Below are 27,829 nucleotides of genomic sequence, written 5' to 3' on the forward strand. Positions count from 1 at the left end.
CTTAATAATAACTTTTAGGTTTCTACACAGATCGGTTCATATTGGTCTCACTCGGTCTTTCTGATAGCCATGCAGTATTCCATTGTATTCGTGAACCTCAACTTAAAGTGATGGTTATTTGTTTTGTTTTTTGCAAGCACAAATAATGCAGCAACTAATATCCTTGCATACATTTCCTCAAATGTCTTTTATTTTTGTGGGATAAATTCCAAAATGTGAGAGTGCTAGGTCAAAAAAGTTGACAATTTTTCAGTGTGACTTTTTAGTTTATGTACGGTTTCTTTATCAGATAAATGATCTATAATTCTTTCTATTTAGAAATACAAGGTATGCTGATGGCATCACCAAAGTTAGTTTTCTTCATTAAAGACAGAATTTTAAAAAATAAAAAATAAAGGCATAGCAGAAACATGTGGAAGGTTCTTATTTATTTCTTTTTTATACTTGAGTTGCTTTCATGAGAACACTCTTTTAAAGCAATGTTTACATGCCCTCTAACTTTGCAGATTTATAAAGTCCATATTATGCTTTTGGGTTTGATTTTTTTTACATTGAATAAAACTCCCAATATTCTACAATATGATTTTGAAAGTAAGGATAAAATTGTTTGTATATACTGCCCTTAAGTAAAATAACTAAAGTCCCTCTTTAAGAATCATGATTTGTTTTCCTTTTCATTCTTCAAAATACATTTTTGATACTTTAAGGATCCTGAGGAACTTGCTCCCACTTGGGAAAATAACAAATTCCAAGTCTCGCAGCTACATTTTTTTAAAAGGCTAGTGGGAAGATTTGGACATATATGGTATTGGAACCACTCATTGCAGCTTTTTTTTTTTTTTTAATAGGATGACGCCTTCCAGTAAAGTTTTCTGTTCCTTTATTTTTCTTTCATTTTAATGATATTGGACTACATTTACTGAAAGGTAACATTGCATACATTTATTTGGATCAGAATTCATTTAGATTAAGGGTAATCATGAGATTGAAGTCAAAAAAAGAAATCGTGGAAAGTAGGAAGGGTAACCTCATAAATTTCAGCCTTGTGTTTGTATAGCAGTGTGGCAGATTGAGTTATCTACCCCAATTTAGACATGCTGTTGGTCTTGATCCACATTCCTGTGGATGTGAACCCATTGTAAATAGCATGTCTTGAAGATGTTATTTTAGTTAAGGTGTGGCCCAACTAAATGAGGGTGGGCCTTAATCTGGATTATGGAGTCTTTTATAAACTGAAGAAATTTAGTCATGGTGAGAGAAAGCCATGGGGAGGAGCTGGAAGCCAGAAGTCCATGGATCCTGGAAGAAAGAGGAGAGGATATTACCATGTGACAGGAAACCCAAGGAACCCCAAGGATTGCTGACAGCCAGCACCAGAATGCTACATCCTTTGGGGAGAAAGCACCACCTTGCTGATGCTTTGATTTTGGACTGCTCCTAGCCTCGAAACCATGAGCCAATACATTGCCATTGTTTAAGCCAACCCACTGTGAGGCAACTGTGGTAGCAGCCTGACAAACTAAGACAAAGGGTAACCTGAGAATGAGCCATGATAATTAAAACCATGAGCTGGGGAGTCACAGACGTGAGGCTGAATTCTGGCTCCTTCACATTCCAGCTGTGTCGCTTTAGACAAATCATTTCTCTGAAACTTCAGTTTCTACAGGGTTTACTTCATCTGTGTTGTGGAATAACAAAAGATGATGCATGTAAAGTGCTAAGTAGAAATGCTAGCAAGTGTGTAATAATGGAAGGTTTAAACAATTTTAGAGATTAAAATAAATTTAGCTTTGGTATCAGCAAATTATATAACCTCATGCCTAGAAAGGATTTTAGGAGATATTCTTATTCACTCCTCTGTTAACAAAGCAAAACAACAGCAACAACAAACAGCTTATCAACCAAACAAACAAATCAAATAAAAATCTAGAGGTTTAGAAAGATTGTGATTTGTTAATGATGTGAAGCTCGTTAGTGATAAAGTTTGTTTGCCTTTCCAACCCTCCTTAAATCTCTGCTTAAGCATCTTAGGTGATAAGTGAAATGAGAAAAGGTAGACATTTGTTAATTGGAGCAATGATACTAGTGGAAATGAGGTAGTTAAGTGTTGTTTCCATGTTTTAAAAAAATATAGTTAGTGCAGGTATAATAATCAGGCCTGGCAAAGCAAAGGGCAGAAAATATGCTGTTACTCACGTTAGCATCCCAACCAATTCTAGAAGACCATTTGTGAGTGAATTTCTTAGAAGAGTTCCTTCTTGGAGGCCCTGAGTGGTTCAGTCTTTGCCAGCAAATGATTTAAATAAACATTCCCGTGAATTACCCAAAAAATATGATAATAAGGGTGGAACCTTGAGTGGATGAGCTCTTTCAGACTCAGGTACAGACACTGGAGGCCCTGGAAGAGCTGCTTAGAGCAGAGGTTCTGCACGGCTGGAGCATCTCTGTGGCCAGGGGTTATGGACAATGGTGAGGCTGGAAGCCTTATTTCCTGTTAGGTTTTGTCTCACTACTCTCATTGTCCATTCATTGTTCAGTCCTGGTAAATGATGAAGGCAAAAATTTTCATATCTGGAAATGTAGTCGAGTTGTAGGTTTAGAGATTTGGAACCGGACTCTTTGTAGAAGTCCTAACAGTACAGTAGACCTCAGTTTCCAAGCATGAAGGATGCAGGAGGAAAGAGTGTTTAAACCTGACTTTCTGTTTGTATGACCACCTGCCCAAGTAGATGTAAAGGTTCTTGATGACTCAGGAATTTATTATTCCATTGTATATTCCTTGGGCCTGCTTGCAAGTAAGAGACTGGTTTTACTAAATATGAGCTTTTTGATTTGGAAAAATCCTATTCCAGATTGTATTTCTCCCAAGGAAATTTGATCCATCAGTCAGTCAACTAATATGGAGGAAAATTCATGTCATATTTTGGCAGTCTAAGGCCAGGCTCTGTCCATAATAATAGCCTGGTGTTATCATGCAAAATACATCCAAAGTCTCAGCCTCCTCAGTTGTTAAAAACCTCACTCAGTTGTTGAGAGGATTAAATGAACTCATGAATGTAACATATTTAGCTTAGTACCTGGTACTGTGTATTCATTCAATAAGTGTTAGCTATAATTGTTATTATTCATTGATTCTAACTTCATTCACCAGATATATAAAGTATATATATATATATATATATAATGACTTTTAACTTTGTGCCAGAAACTTTGTACTATGCATATTCTTCCCATATTTCAGTCTCCATACTTGGTTCCAATTGTGCGAGTCATTTCCTGAATCACAGATGACACTTTGACATAGGCCGTTTTTTTACTTGTTTTCCTGCCTTTAGTTTTTCATCCATGGTGTGGTCTCAGTTTTCTTTCTACGTATCACTCACCCCAAACTCACCACCCCATCATGTTAGACATATATTCTTCTTGTACTAGATCTAGCTGTGTGAGAACCACCCCCCCCCCCCCGCAGTAATCTGCTCTCTGAGTTGAATGAACCCAGTACTTTTCGACCCTCATTTTCATAACTAACCTGGGGATCTTATTAAATTCAGGTTCTGATTCAGCAGGTCCGGAGTGGGACCTGAGATTCTGCATTTCTAATTAGCTCCCAGATGAGGCTGCTGCTGGTGGCCTGCCCATCATTAAATAGAAAGGGATTAACCAATTTTTTTTTTTTTTTTCCTCACTCCTTCTTCCTTCTCCTTTTCTCACTGCTCTCTTCTGCCATCCAGGTTAAGCTTTCTAAACAATATAGTGCAATACTAATGCAAGCCAATGTGTTAATGCCATATTAGCATGGATTACATTAGAAGATAACTTCATTATCTAGGAAAGCCCAGTGGAAACATTCTGGCATTCTTTTCCTGTCTAGGTAATAAGCATGCCCAGCTGTACAGTGTAGAAGCTGAGCAGGGGCTTTGAAATCTGATGGGCTTGGTTTTAAAGTTGTAATATCCTAGCCATGTTGCTTAACCTCTTTGAACTTCAGTTTCCCTTCTGTAAAACAAGGATAATAAAACCACCTAAAACTGATTTACCAGTAGGGATAATAAAGCCACCTAAAACTGATGGTACGCTTAAGACTTGTCGTAAGCGCACAGTAAATAAGAGCTATTGGTACGTAGTCCTAATATAGTTTTCTGGAGACAAAGTCAAATTTGTTGGCCAAATTAAAACTGTGATTAAGAAATAATTTTAATTTAAATAAAAAGGAAAAAGTAAATAATCATTCAGCATTAGTAGGTGCTAACTCTGTGAAAGGTACTTCATTTGCATGAACTCATTTGCTTTGTTTGCATAAACTGATGGTTGTTTCATGGTACCTCTGAGCAAGAACTATTCCATCTGTTCTGTACATTTAAGAGACTTCATCCAAACACCTGAAGTGACTTACTGGAAAGCTCGCTGCTCCAGGAGTGTCTGGCTCAAGGGCTCTAAATCTTTGCTAGATGATAATCCACAGCAGATGGTGTGTTGGTTTGAATGTATTATGTCCCCCCAAATGCCATTATCTTTGATGTAATCTTGTGTGGGCAGATGTATCAGTGTTGATTAGATTGTGATTCTTTGAGTGTTTCCATGGAGGTGTGCCCCACCCAACTGTAGGTGATAACTCTGATGAGATAATTTTCAAGGATGTGTGGCCCCACCCATTCAGGGTGGGCCTTGATCACTGGAGCTATATAAATGAGCTGACAGGCAGAGGGAACTCAGTGCAGCTGTGAGTGACATTTTGAAGAGGAGCTACAGCCAAGAAGGACACTTTGAAGAAAGCACAGGAGCTGCAGATGAGAGACATTTTGAAGATGGCTGTTAGAAGCAGACTCGTGCTCAGGAGAAGCTAAGAGAGGACAGATACCCCAAGTGCAACTAAGAGTGACATTTTTGAGGAACTGCAGCCTAGAGAGGAACATTCTGAGAGAAAGCCATTTTGAAACCAGAACTTTGGAGCAGATGCCAGCCACGTGCCTCCCCAGCTAACAGAGGTTTTCTGGACACCATTGGCCATCCTCCAGTGAAGGTACCTGATTGCTGATGTGTTACCTTGGACACTTTATGGCCTTAAGACTGTAACTGTGTAACCAAATAAACTCCCTTTTATAAAAGCCAATCCATCTCTGGTGTTTTGCATTCCAGCAGCATTAGCAAACTAGAACAGATGGGTAGAGAGAAATTTGAAGATAGTAGATATTATGAAGACGCTCAGATCATTCCAATGCCCAGTGGGTAATGCACTTAAAAATCTCGTGAGGGCTATTTCTTAAAATGAAGATTCCCAAGTCCCAAACCAAGGATTCTGACTTAATAGGTCCGGGAATTTTGGGGCCAGAAAATTTGCCAGACCACCCTTGAGAAATCTTTCTGCATTCTCCTGTCTTCTGGTTTTCTGCCTGAGCTTCTCCTTCCAGCCAGGAGGCATCGTTTTAACCACTTTGTAAGAGCTAACAAGCTGTGGACCAAGTGTAAACAATAAAGCTTTTTGCAGCAAAAGAAAAAACAATGGGTATCCTATAAGGAGAGCGACCACACTGTTTCTATCTTGCTTCAAGTCCAAGATGTAGAGCTGTGATTTCTGGAGTTTGCTGAGCTTCATAGAAGAAGTTTTGAACAAGACAAGGAGAGTGAAGGACGTATCTGATTGATGAGGCAAGGTTTTGCAGAGGCTTCTTTACCTGCTATTTCCATCTGCCCTCTCCTCTCTCTCTTCTTGTTTTTTAAAGGATACGGTGTTGATTGATAGTTCTTTGGTTCAGGTGAAAGTATTATCCTCTGATGATTCCATGAACTGTTGCAGATCTCTGGTGGTTTATGGTTTTCTTGTTTTCACAGTGTGAGTTTTATAAAGATTTACAGGGAACCAACACTGGGCTTAAAGCACAAGACAACCAGTGATTTTCGTTTCTATAAACTGTGTTTTCTTACTTGCAATTTTAGAGGGAAAGAAACTTTTATACTATAATTTCAACACTTTACTTCCCTATAATTTTGATAAATTGTTTCCTTGGAGTTAAAAGGAACAAGTGGAATAAACCTCAAAAGTATGATAAAGCAGATTTTCATCACATTTATCTAAATGTCAAAATACAAACTAAGAAAAGCTTTAAATGTTTAAATTAATTAACATGATCCATTTTTAAAGCAGCAGGGTTGTATTTAGGTAAAAACTATTTTAAGCTAATATTATTTTATATATTTAGAGGTAGAATTTAACTAGTTCTCCTACTTCTACTCCAAGCTAAGATGTGCACATACGGACCTTGTAACTAACTATAGGGTTTTGTTAATGTGACCTATAATAGAAATGATTTTCCTAAAATTTGTCACTGAGAATTTAAACTTTCTCTTAAGCATTTAAGAAAAGCCCAAGAGACATTATGAAGTAGTTAAGCAGCCATAGTGATGATTTGTTTTTTGTTTTTTATAAAATAAATTCTGTACTACAGAAGTCCAACTATCATTTGAAAATATAATTTTAAAATTTATGATAATATAATATTTCAGGTGTATATTTAATTCTCAAATACTTCTCATTCAAGATACTTTAATTCAGATTTCTTGTGTTTCTTGATGATATAGACTATTTCATGGTGTGTTTTTCAACATGGACTCATTGAAGCTTTTTGGAAAGGAAGATCCTTCAGAACACTCGAGCTACCCAGACAAAAGTATCTGTTCTCCACTCTGTCAAGATTGTGTCTTCCTTTGCTTTGTTTTCTTCTTTCTCCACCTGCTGTCAGATATTTTTAGAAAGTTTGTCTTCTTATTGCTGGAAGAGATCTTAGGAATCATTCAAATGGCCATTTCATTTACAGTCTAGAAATGTCTCAGTGCCTTTAGTAGTGGGAGAGGGAGTCTAATAAATTGTGGTTTTTATTATACCCAATGCTCTCCTTTTCACATAAATATTTCCTAATTCTCCCTTGACTGTCCTGAAATGGAACTCATAGATTAAATATAACCCATTTGGAAACAGAATTATGTGTATGTATGTGTATATGGTATCTTAACTATAATATAAAGAAAAATTAGGTAAAATAAAAAAAAATAAAATAATTTGTGCTTTAATAATAAGTGCCTGGACTGTCCATATTGGACATGACCATAGGAGAAGGGCAGCACAGGAAGTTGAACTGAAAATGTGAAGTTCTTTTGCTTCTTCCTAGAATGACTTTATGAAACAGCTAAACACACATACTAGTATTGGAGTGCTGTATTGGTGACTCCAGTGCCACTAGCTGTGTTGCTGTAAAGTGACCTGATTTTCCAAAATGGTGAACAACTCTCTGTAAAGTTTCTAATAAGTTAAAGTACCCAGTTCCCTTAATTTACATAATAGTTGCATTCCTATCGAACTTAATGTAATTTGAAAGCATGCAATGTTTTGTTTAAATGTAAAATAGATTTAGGTTCTAGGCTTAGATAATTATATGCAGTCTTTTCTCCATATGATTGACCTGTGGGAGATTTGAAAGTTGTGTGGGATATAGAATAATTCTTCAGTGTGTAGGTTTCTTCTGTTAGTTGCAGGGTATCTAGCATCCTTACTCTTGCCCACCTCGTTGTGATAACTAAACACTACCTCCTGAATTTCCAAAATTTCCACGGTGGGGGGGGGGGGTAGTACCACCTCCACTGAGAATCATTGGGCTAAGAGGATTTCTCAGCCTTGGAGCTACTGATGTTTTGGGATGGATAATTCTTTATAGTGTGTATGTGTGTGTAACAAATGCAGGGAGTGGGAGGCTGTCCTGTGCTTTGTAGTATGTTTAGCAGCATCCTGGACTCTACTCACTAGATAACAATAACATCCCTCCCCACACTCGTTAAAACCACCAAAAATGTCTCCAGATTCTTTTGTTTCCTTGAGGGCAAATTCACCCACAACTGAGAACCATTAAGCTGAACAAAAAGATGTTTAATGGGGAATTAATAGCAAAGCTTTCCCCCGGAACCAGGAAATAATATTCGTAATTAGGGACTCAGGAGAAGTGACCTCATAGAAACATGTGGGAAAAGACTTAGGCACTATATGTGAGTAACATATGAATCAACCAGGGGATGTGGTTGCCAAAAAAACTTATTAATTCATTTATGCACGTAGATGCTTGGACATACTGTTTAAATGTTTATGCTATTTTATTTTATTTATTTTTATCTTGTTTTATTCAGTAACTATTTTTAAAAATGTAGATTCACTATGGGAAGACATGCTATTTTTGTCTTATTCTGAATTGTTCAGATCTACTTTGGGCATTGTGCTCAGTCCTCGGTACTTTAAGATCAGTTCTGTTTGTATTAGAGCAAAGGTATTGCATGGATTCTGCATGTTTTCAGGAGGTGGAATGAAGACAGATGGTTGCCAATGGCAGGCAGCAGTTTCCAGCTCAGGGTAAGGAAGAATCTTCCTAACAGAGCTTCTTGAAGGGTCTGGACTAAATTACTTTAGGAGGAACAATTGGTGATGTTAAATCAGATTTGTTGACAATGGCCTTAGAAATTAGAATCTTGGCATTGTAAGGTTAGAAATTACTCGAAAAGTGATATGTGTGTATTTATCCATTCAGTTTTGTATCCTCCCTACATCAGCCATCCTAAGTGGTCATTACGTCTGTGACTGAACACATCCACTAACAGACAACACACCACCTTCTTTCCATCTGATTTAGTCATCCATGTGCGCACAATCAGTAAGTGGTTGAGAAGGTGCCACCAACGTTCAGAATTAAAGCATGCATTTGAAAACATATTTAAAAGACTTTCATTTGTTCATTTATTCATTTAGCAAATAAGTATTTATTGAGTGCCTACTTTATGCCCTGTCACCATCCTAGGCACTGAGGATACAGTGGTCCCAGCCCTATCAGATATCGTAATAAGATGAGGGCACAAATAAAAAAATATATTTTCAAATTTGGTGAATGCTAGAACGTAGTAAATAAAGAATGGCAGAAAATGGGAAAAGGAGGAGTCTGCTTTAGACAGGATGGTTTGAGTTAGAATCTCTTATGAGATGCCATTTAAACTGAGAACTAAAGGATGGGGAGTAAATTGTTTGAACAACGGGAAAAACATTTCAGACAGATGCAAGAACATGTGTAAAGGACCTGCACGGGGAAAGACATTGGTGTGTTTGAGGTCCAGAAAGAAGGGGCATGTAGCTGGAGTACAGTGGGTGATAGGGACGGTGGCATGAGTTTCTAGCTCTTATAGGGGTGCGGTAAATTGTAGAGGTTAAGAATAGGTACCAAAGAGCCAGAGAGCGTGGTTCAAGTTATAGCACTCTATTTTTCCTAATTGTCTCATCTGCAGAATGGGTCACTAAAAGTACATGCCTCATAGAATTATTATGAGAAATAAATGAGTTATATATGGAAAGTGCTTAGAATAGTACTTGCAATTGTGGATGTTAGTTGTTACTACTTAACGCCCCTGCTGCTACTATTACTGCTGTCACCACTGGCCTTGAAGACTATGTTAAGGAATTGTATTTTGTCTTAATGGAAGATAAAGCCATTAAAGGGATTTTTAGTTTGGACCTTTCTGTAAAACTTTTAAACAAGAACCAATAATGTAAACCTAATTAAAAAAAAACCAAAACAGTGTAATTCCTCATCTTACAGTTTGGAATGTATCATCCACAACAAAATAGCTGAATTTGTAACAGACAACCTTAGTTTTGCAGTAGTTTTTCTCCCCTTAGTGACCTAAGTCATTTGGCAGTAACATGGAAGCTACTCAATAAATGAGCAGTTTGTTTTAAACCATCTTATTTAGTGGCTCTACTATGTTTTCTAGGTTTAAAAAGAAACAGCTTGAATATGTATGCAGGAAGGGATACTTGTATAACAATTAAATCCAAGTTTTAGGAACACAAGTCTGTGGGTTCTTTAGAAACAAAAAGAACATTTTGGACATTTTTGTAAGCTGTAGAAGACTGGAAAGTAATTTCTTGAGATTGTAAACATGACTATTGTATGGTAATTGGGTTTCTGTAAGGCTGTATCTGAAGATGTGCTGCATCTTCTCTCCCCATTGCTTTTGGTTCTGCTATCAAATCTTCGATGTTGCTTTCTGATGGAAGCATGCCAGGACTTTAGGCTTATTGATTACAGTCAACAGAGGAGAGTGCTGTTGCTTTATTGAAAGCCACACTGGGTGTAGGCATTCTTTTCTTAAGTATTTGAGATGCCCCAAAGGACACAATCAGTTTCCCATCATATCAGCCAATGTAAGATGGTGTTATCTTTATTTTTATGAACTGGAGTTGTCTGCTTTAGCTTGGCAGTGAGCATATGCATTCCTTCAAAGAATAAAGATAGGAATCAAATCCCAGCTGTAAGCAATAGGGCTTTTGTAGCAGACAATTATCTTGGAAAACATTTTTTTTTCCCCAGACTTGCTGTCTCAGTGGCAGTGATGAAGTTTCATGTGCAGGTAACGCTGGTCACTTTCGAGTCTTAGTAAACATATAGTTGAGGGCAGTGGAGACTGAAGAGATGAAGGGCTGAGAAAGCTGGTCTGTGACCTCAAAGTTGTTTAATCCTGCAATTCTGACTTAGATGTGGCTCTGGGCTAAAAATAAACACAGTACAGAGACTGGGTTGAAATATTTGGCTCCCTGTTCTTCCTGTTTATCAAGTGATATAGGGTAAGACTGATGTTTTTACTTTTTTGAGCAGAAGTGTCTTTGATTACTTTATGATGGGAAAATCATACTTTCCCACCACATATGTTTAATACATTTCAAAATTATTACTAGGTAATCCAGCAGAAACCACACCCATATTGCTATGGAACAGACTTTTCTGGCTAAATTAAATTTCTGTTAATGAAGAAAACACTTTCTTTGCAACCCTTGTTGAAAAAGTTTCTAAGTACAATAATATCTTCACTTTTGAGTTTCCAGATTGCAGTTAAATCGTTCTCCCAGGCTCTTGCAAGAGTTCCAAGTTACAGTTACTAAGCATTGTTTCTCATTATATCTCCATCATATATTTATTTAATGCCTACTGTGTTCAAAACAGTTCAATATCAAATCTATATCAAAATCAAACTTTTCATTTTGTTGTTAATTTTATGTTTGGGAAAGAGGATCCCCATTAGCTCCAAAGTCAGGCAGGCATTCCTGAACCCCAGTCTTAGTTCTACCTCGAGTTGGTGTGGCTCAGTAAATATTTAAATGAATGTCTGTTGTATTCCAGATGCTGTGTTAAGTCTTGAGAAAACAAATTCACCAGATAGAGTTATTGAAGAGCTCACAGAAATGAATGGAGGGAGCCCTCTAAAGAGAGTCTTTTTACAGGCTGTGTTAAGTGCTATGATTGAAGCATGCTGCAGGGGAGGGGGTTTAAGGGGGCTAGGAAAGCAGAGAAGCTGGGCATCAGCTCTGACAAGGTGGGAAGTCAGGAAATCTTGGAGGGATTGACTGACATCATGTGGATGATATATACGTCCACATCTGTGTTTGCAGGGCATGAAGCTTTCAGAAAATAATTTATTTTAATCCAACAAACGGTTAATAGACATATATTATTGAATGCATTGTATTTGGCAAGGGGGCTGGGATATAGGTTTAGAGATGAATGAGCCACAGTCTTTCCTTTCTCATTTTTCAGCCAAGCGTTAAAGCATTATCGAGTTGTACTGTATTAAATGCTCTGCCAGCAACATGATTTATCAGCAAGTTTCAAAACCTATGTTCCTAGGCCTTTTCTTAGCCACTGGCTCTGTCTTGTTATTGTGTATGTCACTGTTATTAAATCTTTGTAATTTTGATTGAATAAAATTATTAATTTTATTCTGACAGAAATGCAGTGCATATTTTAGGCTAGAACGCTTAACTAATGCATCATTTCAGGCTTCTATAATACATGGAAAATGTTCTTTTCACATTTTTTCAGATTATCATTTATTTCCTAAAGCAGTACAAAGAACAAAAGGAAGAGTTTCTGAGCAGCCATAGAAGTGTGTGTGTGTGTGCATGTCACACACGAGTTTATGGACAGGGAGGTGGGAGCAGCCAAGTAGAGTTCCAACTCCTTGGACTCCATTTGCTGTTTTCTTCTTCCTTCCCCACACCTATCTGTTGGTGGAGGACATTCTATTTGTGTTTCATTTCATTCATTTCCAAATCTTTTTAAATTTTATGGTTGGGGGTAGTTGGAAAGACAGGAGAAGGGAAGGGAGGAGAGTGGTGGCAGAAGAGGAGGAGAAGGACATGGAGATAAAGAAGAGGATTAACCTGGAGATAAGTAACAGAGCTCCAGAAGGGGTTAGTAACAGAGTTAATCCTTGATAATTTTCAGGGTGTCAGTGGGGAAATTGAGGGCTTGAATAATACTTTTAAAGAACATCTGAGATGGCTAATTTGGAACTTAGTTCACTGGTCCAACTTCCCAGTTTAAATAAACTTCGAAAGTTGGAACTTAATGACAATATAATTCCTGGGGGCTTGGAAGTCCTGGCAGAGAAATGTCCAAATCTTACCTTCCTCAATCTGAGTGGAAAGAAAATTAAAGAACTCATCACAGTAGAAGCTCTGCAAAATCTTAGAAATTTGAAAAGTCTTGACTTGTTTAACTGTGACATGGAAGATTATAGAGAAAATATTTTTCAACTACTGCTGAAAATCACATGCTTAGATGGATTTGATCAGGAGGATAACAAAGCATCAGACTCTAAGAGGAGGAGAAGGAGGATGGAGATGATGATAATGATGAAGATGAAGCTAGTCCACCTGAACGATATGAAGAAGAGGAAGAAGATGAGGATGAAGATAAGCAGGCTCAGTATTGGGAGAGAGAGAAGTAGGACTCTCATACTTAATAAAAGAAGAAATTCAGGATGAAGAGGATGATGATGACTATGTTGAAGAAGGAGAGTAAGAGGAAGAAGAAGAAGGTCTTCAAGGGGAGAAGAGAAAAACAGATGCTGAAGATGACGGAGAGGAAGAAGGTAAATAGATCTTTCAAACACTAGATTTCCTAATGTTCCTGGGTTTGCAATAAGCATTTATTGATTGAGAAAACTAAGTTATCAAAGACTTGTTGCAATATGTGCTGGTTTGAATGTATTATGTCCCCCAGGAAAAGCCATATTCTTTGATGCAATCTTGTGGGGCAGACATATTAGTGGGGATTAAGTTGGAATGTTTGGATTTGGTTGTTTGCATGGAAATGTGCCCCACCCAACTGTAGGTGATAACTCTGATGAGATATTTCCATGGAGGTGTGGCCCCACCCATTCAGGGTGGGCCTTGATCACTGAAGCCATATAAATGAGCTGACAAACACAAGGAACTCAGTGCAGCTGACAGTGACATTTTGGAGAGGAGCTACAGCCATGAGGGACACTTTGAAGAATGCCCAGGAGCTGAGAAAGGAGCTGCAGATGAGAGACAGTTTGAAGACAGCCATTGAAAGCAGACTCTTGCTCCGGAGAAGCTAAGAGAGGACAAATGTCCCAAGAGCAACTGAGAGACATTTTTGAGGAACTACAGCCTAGAGAGGAGCATCCTGGGAGAAAGCCATTTTGAAGCCAGAACTTTGGAGCAGGCACCAGCCACATGCCTTCCCAGCTAACAGGGGTTTTCCGGACACCATTGGCCATCCTCCAGTGAAGGTACCTGATTGCTTATGTGTTACCTTGGACACTTTATGACCTTAAGACTGTAACTGTGTAACCAAATGAACCCCCTTTATAAAAGCCAATCCATCTCTGGTGTTTTGCTTTCTGGCAGCATTAGCAAACTAGAACAGATTTTGGTACCAGAAGTGGGGTGCTTTTGCTGCTGAGTTTGCAAATACCAAACATGTTGGAATGGCTTTTTAAATGGATAAGGGGAAGATTCTGGAAGAATTGTAAGGAGCTTGATAGAAAAGGCCTAAACTGCTTTGAAGAGACTGTTTGTGGAAATATGGACTCTAAAGATACTTCTGACAAGGGCTTGAACAGAAATGATGAATGTGTTTTTGCGAACTGGAAGAGAGGCGATCCTTGTTTTAAAGTGGCAGAGAATTTGGCAAAATTGAGTCCTGGTGTCAGATGGAAGGAAGAATTTGAAAGCGACAACCTGGAATACTTAGCTGAGGAGATCTCCAGACTACGTGTGGAGGATGTACCCCGGCTTCTCCTCGCAGCTTGTAGTAAAATGTGAGCGGAGAGAGATAAACTTAGAACTGAACTCTTGGGTTCAAAGAAACCAGAAGCTGATGGTTTGGAAAATTCTGGGCTTCCAGGGGATGGAACCCCAGAAGCTACAGCCCAGCATGAGGATTTAACCAAATTATGGAACCCAACCGCCATTCCAGTACAAGCCAAAATTGAGGATGGAGTTATCCAGAAAGGATTTGTGGAAAGTCCTATTGTCTGATGGCTTTGACCCCTGTGTGCTTCATTTGAAGCCAACAGAATTTTTGCAAGATCTTTATAGACAGAGCCGCTGCCAGTCTGGACTGGAGGGGACAGACAAGGAACAAATTGAAGGAAAAATTTCTTCAAAGACAAAGCCATGAAGTTTGAAGTATGGAGTCAAGAGGCCTTGGGCTGGGAAAGCGGAGCGGCCCACATGCATGGAAAGGGTGAGTTTGCCCCAGAGGTCAAGGGTGGGCCTTCTGCCTCAATGCTCTGGAACAGTTATGCCACCCCAGGTCCCAAAGAGGGTGAAGCACATTCCCAGGAAATTGGGGAAATCCTGGCTGCCACCCCATTGTTCTGAAGGGGTTGAGCGTGTGCCCTGGAGATGGAAGGGAATCCGGGTGCTGCCTCGATGTTTGAGGAGGGTGGGACCAAGAAGTTGGTCTCCCCAATGTGTGCATATGTTGGAGAACTCACCCCAGCATTTAGAGAGGAAAGGACTGCCAAAAAGGCCCTTAGGAAGGGTTAGACTCCCACTCTCTCAAGCCCCAAGGATGCAACCTCGTTCTGTAAATGACTCTCAGACTTTGAAATCAAATGGAGTTTGTCCTGCGGAGTTTAGGAACTGTTTTGGTCCTGTTAACCCTGTTTTCCATTCAGTTTTTCCTTATTGCAATGGGAATGTTCATCCTATGAATGTCCCTCCTTTGTATATTGGAAGCACATAACTTGTTCTAAGTTGACAGATCCACAGCTAGAGGGGAATTATGCTTTTGGACTGATTTTGATGGGATCTTGTACTTAACTATTGTTAACTGAAATGATTTAAGTTTCTGTGATATTGTTGTGGGATGAATGTATTTTGTATATGGCAAGATAATGTCATTTTGGGGTCCAGGGGGTGGAATATGCCAGTTTCAATGTATTATGCCCCCAGAAAAAGCCATACTCTTTGATGCAATCTTGTGGGGCGGATGTTTTAGTGCTGATTAGATTGGAATCCTTTGAGTGTTTCCATGGAGATGTGACCCACCCAACTGTAGGTGATAACTCTAATGAGATAATTTCCATGGAGGCATGGCCTCACCCATTCAGGGTGGGCCTTGATCACTGAAGCCATATAAATGAGCTGACAAACATAAGGAACTTAGTGCAGCTGAGAGTAACATTTTGAAGAGGAGCTACAGCCAAGAGGACACTTTGAAGAAAGCACAGAAGCTGAGAGAGGAGCTGCAGATGAGAGACAGTTTGAAGACAGCCTTTAAAGGTAGACTCTTGCTCTGGAGAAGCTAAGAGAGGACAAACACCCCAAGAGCAACTAAGAGTGACATTTTTGAGGAACTGCAGCCTAGAGAGGAATGTCCTGGGAGAAAGCCATTTTGAAACCAGAACTCTGGAGCAGACGCCAGCCACGTGCCTTCCCAGCTAACAGAGGTTTTCCGGACACCATTGGCCATCCTCCAGTGAAGGTACCCAATTGCTGATGTATATTACCTTGGACACTTTATGGCCTTAAGACTGTAACTGTGTAACCAAATAAACCCCCTTTTATAAAAGCCAATCCATTTCTGGTGTTTTGCATTCCAGCAGCATTAGCAAACTAGAACACAATGAAAGTCTTAATTATAATCAAGATTATATATGACAGTGTATATGACAGTACTTTATAAATGAACTGGAGTATAAGATAATCCTGGAGTATAAAATGAAGATATTCTCATCAAATCATTGACAACAAAGAACTACATTAAAATGTGTTTTCAAACTTTCAAAGAGTTTACTTTCTGGTTCATTGGACACATTGTTGGTATGACTGACCCAGTTATAAAACAAACAGTTGCACTGACCTCTCATTCTTCCCTGGGGCTCTATTATTCTGTGATCTCCTATATCTTTTCTCTAGGAGAGGTGTCATTTTAAATCACTATTTTTAGTTCACCAGATGAAATGAAAGAGTTGAAAAAGTATCAGTTGCTTATTTTAGTATTAATTTTGTTTTTAATTAATGACCATAACGATTATTAACTTGTAGGCATTGTTTAAAATATTTTACCTATATTAAATAATCAATCTCCTTAACAACTCTAGGAAGGTAGGTGCTCTTATGATCTACTTTTTACAGATGAAGGACTTTGTTTCCCTTCATTTTTGAAGGATGTTTGTGCTGGATGTAAACTTCTAGGTTGACAATTTTTTTTTTTCTTTTAGCACATTAAGGGTGTCGTTGTCTCCTGCTTGCTTTTTTTATTTTTCCTAATAAGATTAATTTATTCAATACCCTAGTAAAAGTTTTGATTGTAAGTATCCAACAGTATAAAAAGTAAAGAACAGACTTGTAGATTTCTAGTATATTAATACAAAGTACATGACTACATACATATAGTACATCCTACAGGCAAAGAAAGGTGGAAGGAGAAAAAGAAGACTAGGGTTGAGGGCTAGTAATAAATTAATAAATACAGAAGTAGAGGAGATCCCTATTATAGTATATTCTACCACCAATACTGCAGTCAAAATGTACAAAAAATAAAAAAAAAATTCAAATATAACTCAGGAGAAAGATGATAATGGCTGGGACTCTTGTAATACACCTCAAAGGCTGTGAGAGAGCTGACCCAACTCACTGTGTAGACTGTGCATTTGGTGGCATTTAGCATGTAGGTTTTTCCAAAAGGAAGAAATACAGAATCTTAAGTTTAGATTAAGAACTGTAAAACTATAGGGTGCCTATAAACAATGGCTCACTCCTTGTTATTCATACTATCTAGTTTTTAAAATAAGCACTGAGTCATGTTATTATAAGAAGGTAGGCAAAAATGTTCCTCCCCTAATGAAAAGTGATTTTTTTTTTCTGAAATTTTAGAAATGAGGCAGTGAGGGTACTTTGGTTTGGATTCAAGTGAAAGGGTTTTAACAAGAGATTTTAGAATTGAAGTGCTCCATGTTCAGGATTTATTTATCACCTAACATGTCAATGTTCAGAAAGCCAGGCTAAAAGAAGCCAAACTGAAAAACCAACCCATTCAGCATTAACACACACCTTTTTTCTTCTAGCAGAATTTTACTTTAAATATTGAAAAGAAAAAAAAAAAAAACCATAATAGGTTAAAACAAGTCTAACACCTACTCTACACAGATAAAACCTTCACAAGGTCAACTGAAGTAATCCAGAGCTAAAACTGAATTGTGCAGATCTTCAATGAAGCCACCAAACAGTCCTATAACACAAAAAAAAGTCAAATTATACACTAGGCAAACCCTCTAAGAAATATGCCCCAAGAAGCATTAACTTTTGTTTTGTGCCATCTTGAAGACTTGCCCACTTTGTTTTTCAGGCATTTTTAGTAGTGTGTGTTCTCTACCATGTGGTAATGCTTTGGTACTATTCATGTAAGATTGCTTATCCTGAAGCCTTGCCATTTCCCCAAGAGGAGCTTGGATTCTGCTTTAGAAGTTTCATATAAATTAAAATCTTTATCAAATATTAATATGAATGGAGTTGACACAGAATGCAACATATACAGTCAAGTTACCTCTCTGTATATTTAGTAATTACTTTTTCTTTCACAGTATTTGCACCAGGAAGCTTAGTGTGTCCTGCTTAATATTTCAGTAGTACAGGTTTGAATCATCAGAACCTTGGCAAGATCTTAATATTTCAAAATCATAAACAAATACCTCTAGGGGCAAGTCTATATTATTGAATTATGACAAATTTACTATCATGAGGGAAAACAAGTATAGCCAGCCATCTTAAAAAATGCCCCAACCACTGCTTCTCAATATAGAAAAGACTAAAACTATATGTAGTTTATCATACAGCAAATCCCATCTCTGTCCCCTGAAATTCCCCTAATTTCATTCAGAGAAGGGGATATAAAAAAAGACTTAAAGAGCACTTTACAGCAGCATTCAGCTTTCCTATGAAATACTCAGCATCTTAAATATTATATACACTTCTCTTTTTCTTTAGTAAGCAAGACACTGGCTTCAGAGTTTGTGAAACTGGTGTGTGTGGGGGATAACCCATTCAAAACCATTCTAAAAGTTGTCTGTTGGCAGAATAGCAAGTATCCAAGTTAAAAATAGGAGGGTCATTTTGTTGCTTTGTTGTCTTTCCAAAAAAAAAATTTTTTTTTGTTCCCCTTCTACATCCACCTCAGTCACCACTCGTAAGTGCAGATGGGTGGAAGCTCTGACCCCTGCTCCTCTGGCTTCTCAGCAGCTGTTTTCTTATTGCTGCAGCAAGGCTTGAACAGATGTGTGTCAATGAGGACTTCCCCCAAATGGCCTTTATAGATAATCCCGCAATATAGTTTCTGTCTTTTCCAGTATGTGAAATCTAAAAAGGAAAAGACTGGTGTTCTATTAGAGCTAGATGCCATCTCGGTATCTGAGCCATCATCTGACTGGTTACTGTAACAAGGAGACTGGGCTGGGGAGACACTTGAGGGTGGTATGTGAGCATCAAAATTGTGACGTTTACATTCTTTCTGCAGTTTACTGATCGGTTTGCTTTTTATTCTGTTTCCAGAGTTTTCACTTTCTTTGCTTTCAATGTAGTCTTTAGACTAGGTCCTGCCCTTGCATCTACCATGATTCCAGTTTTTTTTTTTTTTTGATCCTGCTGGCAGTTCCTTCCATAATTTCACAAGCAAGACACAAGCATTACAGGTATGTCCTGAATGAGTCTCATGCAACCCAAAACAGCTCTGGGAGTCCTTTTCAAAGTGTTTACTGTCAGTGAATTGAGAACTGGAGGACTTAGCCCTGCAAATACAGCGGCCCTCTATACTTTGGTACATCTTTGGCTGAAAACCAAACATCTTTTCTTCTGGGCAAAAATCTTCCAAAAGTGGCTGTCCCACGCGCAATAATGTTCCTGAGGTGCGAGTGCAGGCCAGGCCAGACCCACTTGGGTCACTCCCTTCTCCTCAACTCACTTGCACTGTTTTTGAAACAAAATCTGTGATAATTTTTATCTTTGTGCCTCTGTATGCAATATGTCTTTTTCTCTGCATTTAATATGTTCTCTTTTCATGGGTTTTCAGCAATTTGAATGTGATGGCCTGGGTGATTTTAAGTGATTTAATGGAGCCAGGATTCAAATTCAGACAATCTTTCTCTAGGAGCCGTGCTCTTAACCAATGTACTAATGCTGTCTTTTTTAGTTTAGCCACCAGATTTTTGATAAGGACAATGGAGCAGAGAAAGTTGAGGTGTCATTTCCAAGATAATGCAATAAATCATGGCCATAATTAGAACCAGAACTCTGGTATCCTGATTCCTGGATCAGAATGTTCATTTCCATTAGGAATTGAGGATGGGATCATATTTGACATTTTCCATAAACACTTAGGAATGTTTTGCAAAAGTAGAGGAAAACTGTTTCCAACCTGGTGTTCTCTTAATCTCTAAAGAAAAAGTGTCTATAAGGAATTTTCAATATTTAAAATTTATTTTTAAATTCAATTTTATTGAGATTATTCACATACCATACAATCATCCAAAGTGTACAGTTGTTCACAGTACCATTATACAGTTGTGCATTCATCACCACAATTAATTTTTTTTTCAATTTCAGAACATTTTCATTACTCCAGAAAAGAAATAAAAATAAAAAAGAAAACTCAAATCCTTCCATACCCCTAATCGCCCTCCTCCATTTTTGACTCATAGTATTGGTATATACATTTGTTACTGTTGATGAAAGAATATTAAAATACTACTAACTGTAGTACATAGTTTGCAATAGGTGTATTTTTCCCCATATACCCCTCTATTATTAACATCTAATTATAGTGTCATACATTTGTTCTAGTTCATGGAAGACATTTATAATATTTGTACAGTTAATCATGGACATTGTTCACCAAAAGAGTCACTGTGTTATACATTCCCACGTTTTAACCTCCAACTTCCCTTCTTGTGACGTACATGACTCTAAACTTCCCCTTTCCACCACATTGACACACCATTCAACGCTGTTAGTTATTCTCACAATAATGTGCTACCATCATCTGTCCATTTCTAAACGCTTGAGTTCAACCTAGTTAAACATTCTACACATATTAAGCAACTGCTCCCCATTCTTTAGCCTTGTTCTGTATCCTGGTAACCTATATTTCCTGTCTGTGAGTTTACATATTATAATTAGTTCGTATCAGTGAGATCATACAGTATTTGTCCTTTTGTGTGTGACTTATTTTACTCAACATAATGTCCTCAAGGTTCATCCATCAACCTGTTTTTTTTTTTTTTTTTGAGACGGTTTTGTTCATGCACCATACGTACCATCCTAAGTAAACAATCGCTGGTTCCCTGTATGATCACGTAGTTATGCATTCACCACCACCACTATCTCTATAAGGACATTTTTATTTCTTCCACAAAGAAAGAGGAAGAGTCAAAAAAGAAAGCAGAAAGACAGAAGAAAAAGAAAGAAAAGAATGATGACTAAAAAGCAACAAAAGAAAAGATAAAATTAAAGTACAATAAAAAAGTCAGACAACATCACCAATGCTAAGAATCCCATATCCTGCCCTTACATACCCCACTTACAGGCATTTAGCTTTGGCATATTGTCTTTGTTACATTAAAGGAAGCATAATACAATGTTTCTGTTAACTATAGAATCTAGTTTGCATTGACTGTATTTTTTCCCCAACACCACCCTAGTTTTAACACCTTGAGAGGCTGACATTCATTTGTTCTCCCTCATGTAAAAACATATTTGTACATTTTATCACAATCATTGACTCTAGTTTCACTAAGTTATTACAGTCCCAGTATTTATCTTCCCTCTTTCCTTCTGGTGTCCCACATGCTCCTAACCTTCTTCTTTGAGCTGTACTCACAGCCATCTTTGTTCAGTATACTTACATTGCTGTGCTACCATCACCCAAAATTGTGCTCCATACCTCTCACTCCTGTCTTTTCCTATCTGTCTGTAGTGCTCCCTTTAGTATTTCTTGTAGAGCAGGTATCTTGTTCACAAACTCTCTCATTGTCTGTTTGTCAGAGAATATTTTAAACTCTCCCTTACATTTGAAGGACAGTTTTGCCGGATATAGGATTCTTGGTTGGTGGTTTTTCTCTTTCAGTATCTTAAATATATCACACCACTGCCTTCCTGCCTCCATTGTTTCTACTGAGAAATCCTCACAAAGTCTTATCAAGCTTCCCTTGTATGTGATGGATTGCTTTTCTTTTGCTGCTTTAAAGATTCTTTCTGTTTCTGATGTTTGATAATCTGGTTATTAAGTGTCTTGGTGTAGGTCTATTCAGATGTCATCTGCTTGGGGTATGCTGTGCTTCTTGGATCTGTAATTTTATGTCTTACATAAGAGATGGGAAATTTTCATTGATTATTTTCTCTATTATTGCTTCTGTCCCTTTTTCCTTCTCTTCTCCTTCTGGGACACCCATGACATGTACTTTTCATTCTCATTCTCATATAGCTTCATGTTGTCATTCACTTCCCTGAGATGTTGCTCATATTTTTCCATGCTTATCCCTATCTGTTCTTTTGTGTGTAGGATTTCAAGTGTCTTGTTCTCCAGTTCCTGAATGTTTTCTTCTACCTCTTGAAATCTGCTATTATATATCTCCATTGTGTTTTTCATCTCTTGTTTTGTGCCTTTCATTTCCATAGGTTCTGCTAGTTGTTTTTTCAGACTTTCAAGATCTTTCTTATGTTTGCCTAATGTTTTCTTTATATCCTTCATCTCTTTTGCCATATCTTCCCTCAACTCTTTGAATTGGTTTTTTTAACTGATTTAATATATTTATTTGAAGATCTTTAATTAGGTGTTTCAATTCCTGTATCTCAGTTGGAGTGTAAATTTTTTCTCCTTTGACTGGGCCATATCTTCATTTTTCCTGGTGTGGTTTGTAGTTTTCTGTTGTCTTGGCATCTGATTTCCTTGATTATCCCAATCAGATTTTCCCAGACCAGAACAGGCTCAGGTCTCAGGAGGGAGCTATACTCAGTATCAGGTTTTCCTGAGGGTGTGTCCTAGAAGATTGACAGACTTTCTCTTGAGGCCATGCTTTTCCTAATGTGCCCAGCAGGTGGCTCCTGTCAGCCTGTCACTTCCCACTGGTATAAAGAGGTGTGGTCCCTTTAATTCTCAGCTTAAGTTGTTTCTGGTTTGATGGTTTGTTTTCCCCCAGGCCCTGGGGTCTGAGTTCTGAAGGGAGGGCAGCCGCTTGAGCTGGTCCCCACCCCCCTCCTCATAGGGAAGATACACCCCCTAGGGAGTTATCTTCTGCACTTGAATTACTCCTTTGTCTCTCTGACTCTGTTAACTCAACCCCTGTCCCGGATCAGCAGTGGAGAACTGAAAATGCCTGACACTTCCTCCACTCAGATTGAGAGAGAAAAAAGGAGAAAGAGTGAAAGCCCCTTTTCAGAACCAGTCCCCGGCCCCCCAGTTTTGCCTGTTGGCCAGAGATAGTACTCAGTCCTCTGTGCTCCTTTTCTTGGGACATGCTATTTTCCAGTATTCTAGGCTTAGCCATCTCCAAAAGCCTCTGTATTTTTTTTTTTCCCTCTGTCAGCCCCATCTCTTCTCCACTGGGAGCAACCTCAGTGTACTTTGCTGCTTGTTAATGGTTTGTCTGTGTTTGTAGTTTTATTCAGCAGTCCACATTTGTTAATTAAAGCCCCAGTTGGAGCTTGGTTGAGTCCAGCAGGGACTGCTGCTTTCTCCAACAGCGAAGTTTTGCATCTTAGCCTGCCGTGGGAGGAGGGGCACCGGTTCCACAGGTTTTTTTTTTTTTTTTTAAATTCAGTTTTATTGAGATATATTCACATATCATACAGTCATCTGTGGTGTACAATCAGCTCTTCACGGTACCATCATATAGTTGTGCATTCATCACCCCAATCTATTTTTTGAACATTTTCCTTGTACCAGAAAAAGTAAAAATAATAATAATAATAAATAAAAGTAAAAAAGAGCACCCAAATCATCCCCCCCACCCTATTTTTCATTTTATTTTTGTCCCCATTTTTCTATTCATCCATCCATACACTGGATAAAGGGAGTGAGATCTACAAGGCTTTCACAATCACACTGTCACCCCTTGTAAGCCACATTGCTATGCAGTCATCTTCAAGAGTCAAGGCTACTGGGTTCTGCAGTTTTTACTTACAGCTTTTATGCTGTGATCTCAGCCATTACACCCATTCCAGGCTGGTGTACTACGTGTGGACAGTCACGGTTGTCCCCCAGCAGTTGTTCCAGAGTATTTATTAGTTGTTCCTGGCTATTTACTCGTTGCTTTAGAGGACTAACTAAATTCCACACCTCTCTATGCTGCCATCTTGCTCCCCACCTAAACTTTTTAAATTATACACTGACTGAGGGTAAAAATATTGAAGCCTACTAAAATGTTGGGGTGGGGTTCAGTCAACACAGTGTGCTAATCTAGTTTTCTCATGTACATCAGGAACTCTGATTCCTTAATTATTAAATTAGAGAAAAATGAAAAGAATTACTTACAAAATTCAGTTTGTAGGAAAAACTCTTTCAAATAATGGTATACATAATTAACTATAAAGGTTCCATTATGGTGAAAATATTGGGAAATCAGTGGTCTGGAGTCTTACCTTGTTTGCTGTTATAAACTCGAAATTTAAAAGGTTATTTAATTCTAAGGTTTGTTTCATTACTACCTACTCTAACGGGAGGCCAGAATTAAGTCCAGACTAATACTTTCCACCCAATGTTTCTTTCATCTTTTAAGACTCCTTATCAAAAACTTTTTTTTTTACTTCAGCTCATCCTTACCTCCTCTCTCCAATTAGTCCCCATTTCTGGTGGAAGAACATAATGTTATGAAAGAATTGGAAAAGAGTAAAATAAAATATTGTAGTATGAGCTTGTAGTCATGTTTTTATGTGATAAAAATGGACTGAAACATGAAATATCCCTATAAATTTTGACATGCTAAACTAGATATTATGCTGCAATTTGTCTAACTAGTGTAAATTTATAGGCTGCACGTTAGTAATGAAGTATCATGGCCCAATTAAAACTGGTGGTGCATATTATTTATAGATTTTCAATATAGTTATAGGTGATCCATATTTGAATCAAATTGCATACGTCTTAGAATCTAATAATTGTAAAATTATGGCTAATGTCTAGTTATTATAAAATATGCATTGTTGAAGGATTAATGAAGCAACCCATCACAAATGAATTCACAATGATGATGCAGTCACAATGCCAGTAATTTGTATGAAAAAGAACAGCAGCAACTGAAAACTGTGACCAAGTCAAGGCAGCATTTTGCAGTGCTGTCTTGCAGAAAATTACAGAAACATTCAAGTATCTGCATGTTGCATGTGCGATTAAGCTTTCCAAAGTTGCCAAGCATTGAGTAGCAAATTTCTTGCTAAAATACTGAATGAGACAGTCCAGTAAACTCTGGTTTGCACTGATTTTAGTTCATCACAAAGGATTTGTGTCCTCTAAGAAAATACCCTGGGAAAGATAATCATAGAGCAACTTTAGGGTATAAGTGATTTTTCATATTCACATCTCATTGTTTTTGCATCCTTTTCTTCTGCCTTCCCCCTCCCACTCTCAACATCCAATTTTAGATTGAATTTTCCTCATTCAGATCAGTGAGACTTCTACCAAAATTAATTGTCCAGTCTTGCAAGATTCTTATACATTTTTACTCAACTGTAGTTGACCATCCAAAGTACGTTTGCAAGTGTGAACTGGATATCTTACAATTAGTTACGCTTTATATTAGAAATTTTTAAGTGTCTAAACCTTGTTCATGGATTAGACTATCTCCCTCTCTTCCTTAGAAGTCATTTCAGAAGAATTATAGTTGGCACCTTGTTCTTTAGAGTTTTCCAGGGACTAAAAGTAATATGCATGCCAACAAAGTAAATTTCAGATGATCTATCTATCTACTATCATCTATCTATCTATCTATCTATCTGTCTACACAGTGTATGTTTGTAAGATATATACATTTATCAACATTCATTTTAACAAAAAAGAGCATGTATCAGGCTCTATTCTAGGCACTTGAATACTTTAGTGAGTAAAATAGACAAAAATTCCTGCTTACATTCTATAGGGGTGGGATAGGTATAATGTAAAATTTCTAATGCTTTAAAAATAAAAAAAAAGTACAGAAACTTTAACAGTCCTCAGCACTTCAGATCTCCTTCTGTTTTCTAAAATAACTCAAAGATGTCTCTTGACAATATTACTGGTTTCCTGGAAGATTGTGTAAATTGAAAAATACCAGGGTTGTGCCTCAGAAGTTAACTCCAATATCAGTCCATTCAGTCAGTGGGATTTTCAGCAACTCCTCTTAAAGGCTGTTTTCTCCCATGATTACACTTGGGGGCTCTGGAAGTATAGAAAGGGATGGAGTAGAAAAACTTACATAATGGGTCAACATTGATTTTTCCATTGAATTTAACTGAGTAATCTCAAACTTTCTTCAATACTGAATTCCATTAAGATCCATCCAGACAAGTGCCATTATAGGAATACAAAATGGCTGAATCTTCCTGGAATCAAACATTACTAGGTGCATTGTTTTGAAATATAAAACAAATGAAGGAGAGTAATTTATTTGTGTAGCCAGATTTAAAAATTGGAGTTATCCTTTCACTACCATTAGATAGTATGTCCTGAATCAGTCCTTCTCAACCAGGGTTTCTCAAAGTATCATAGAACACACAAGTTGGTAAAGATAATATAAAAGTCACATATTAAAATTTTCAAATATAAAGTATAACTAATTATAAGATATAGTTCATTGTTGCAACTGTAATTTGAATGGTTAACTAGAATTTTAAGTAAAATGTAGAAGAATCTTGCAATTTGATAAGGGCAGAATGAAAACTATCCCAGGGTCTGGGACATAAACCAAACATTTATTTGACAACAGGAAATTTCTTTGAGGATTCTTGTTTTGTTTTTTTAAATAAATTCTCATATATTTTATATTCCACTCTATAACATGTTCATGTTAATTTTAGTATAAAATATTTATCCCTCTCTTTCCCCCACGCCTGGGAAATGTGCCACCATGTTTATCCTATGGCTTTGCTGTAGCCCAGGCACTGGGGCACTTACTTTTGGGGGCTCTATTTAAGAAGTAGAATTAGAAAGTCATTTTGAAAGCTCAGCATCTACAGCTCCTTCAGTCTTCTTTAGCCACTGATTCTTTCTCCAAGGTAGTAATTTCCCAGTATTCTCCACTTGTCTTACATATAAAAGATCTTCCTGTGTCAGAACTACTCAGAGTAATACAGTACTTTAGGGGCTTTGATATCTATGTTCACTGATTAGTTGTCATTCTCAAATTTAACCCTAACTTCTGAAAGAAAGCTTTCTTCTTTCTTCTTCTCCCACTGTGTAACAGAAGGAATATTGTGCTTAGCTTCACACAGGTAGGAAATAAATCCTGAGTGGATTTAAGATGGTTGTATCACAAATGTTACTTGGTTTATTATTTTAATTTTTTTAACCTGAAAAGGCCACTCAAAATGATAAGCAGGTTGGACCAATCACCTACATGTTGCGATTTGAGGGTGTTACAGTGACTTTTTGCCATGTAAAAAACAAATCCAGAATTTAATGATTTAAAAGAACCACAGCATTTATTTTGCTTATAAATCTGCATTATACTTATCTCTGTCCGTTTGTGTCAGCTGGGAGCTGGAATCATCCGAGGGCTCACTTGCTCACGTCTGCCAGTGAATCCTGGCTGTTGGCTGGTTCCTCAGTTATGTCTGTGCCTGGAACACTTTGATATGGCCTTTCCATGTGGCTGCTTGGCTTCCTCACAGCCTGATGGCTAGGTGTCAAGGTGGAGCATCCAAAAAGAGAGAAGGCTTCAATCCCATCTCTCAATGGAGGCAAGTCAATGTCACTTTGTAAGAAGAACATGAAAGATGGGTTATATTAGTGAGACCATCTTTGGAATTTGAAGACCACCTTTGGGGTCTAATAAAGCATATCATTGCTCTCAATACTATGTCTGTTGAAATTACTACCTAAAGGAAGTGTGTGAGTTAAAGTTAAAGCAGTGAAGATCCCAATTAAAATGTACATTTTGTTACTGAGAAGTTAATCCATTACATCAATACCAGAAGTTATCAAATACAGTTCATTGATTGATGAGGTTATTTTTCAGAGATCAGGAGGAAGAGGTAAATTTTGATATAGGAGGGAGAAAAGCAAGGTCCAAAGCAATTTTATGGGGACAGCTTCACTGTGAGTCCAGAGCTTCTGATGGGCATCAAACAGTGTAGAAGAATCCGAGAGTTATGAATAGGTCCTGATGACAAACTGTACCTCTTTCACAATTTTCCAGGGACCAGCTGAGCCTCTGAGTTCCCGTAGCATTTCTCAGCAAATGTAGCTTTTGCCAGAACTTGCTCTCAAACTTAGGAAACTTCCCTATTTGTTTACTCAGTGTTTCT

General features: G+C 37.8%; 1 protein-coding gene and 2 pseudogenes across 1 annotated transcript in view; 2 read left to right on the plus strand and 1 right to left on the minus strand.

Moving 5' to 3' along the window:
* PRKG1 (protein kinase cGMP-dependent 1) overlaps positions 1-27,829 on the plus strand; it is a 1,297,582-nt gene that overhangs the window by 13,824 nt on the left and 1,255,929 nt on the right. The window lies entirely within an intron of this gene.
* On the plus strand, positions 12,218-12,962 carry LOC119510701 (annotated as a pseudogene).
* On the minus strand, positions 18,519-19,199 carry LOC119509761 (annotated as a pseudogene).

The sequence above is a fragment of the Choloepus didactylus genome, chromosome 15 (genome assembly GCF_015220235.1).
Source record: "Choloepus didactylus isolate mChoDid1 chromosome 15, mChoDid1.pri, whole genome shotgun sequence".
In the NCBI taxonomy this organism is placed as follows: Eukaryota; Metazoa; Chordata; class Mammalia; order Pilosa; family Megalonychidae; genus Choloepus; species Choloepus didactylus.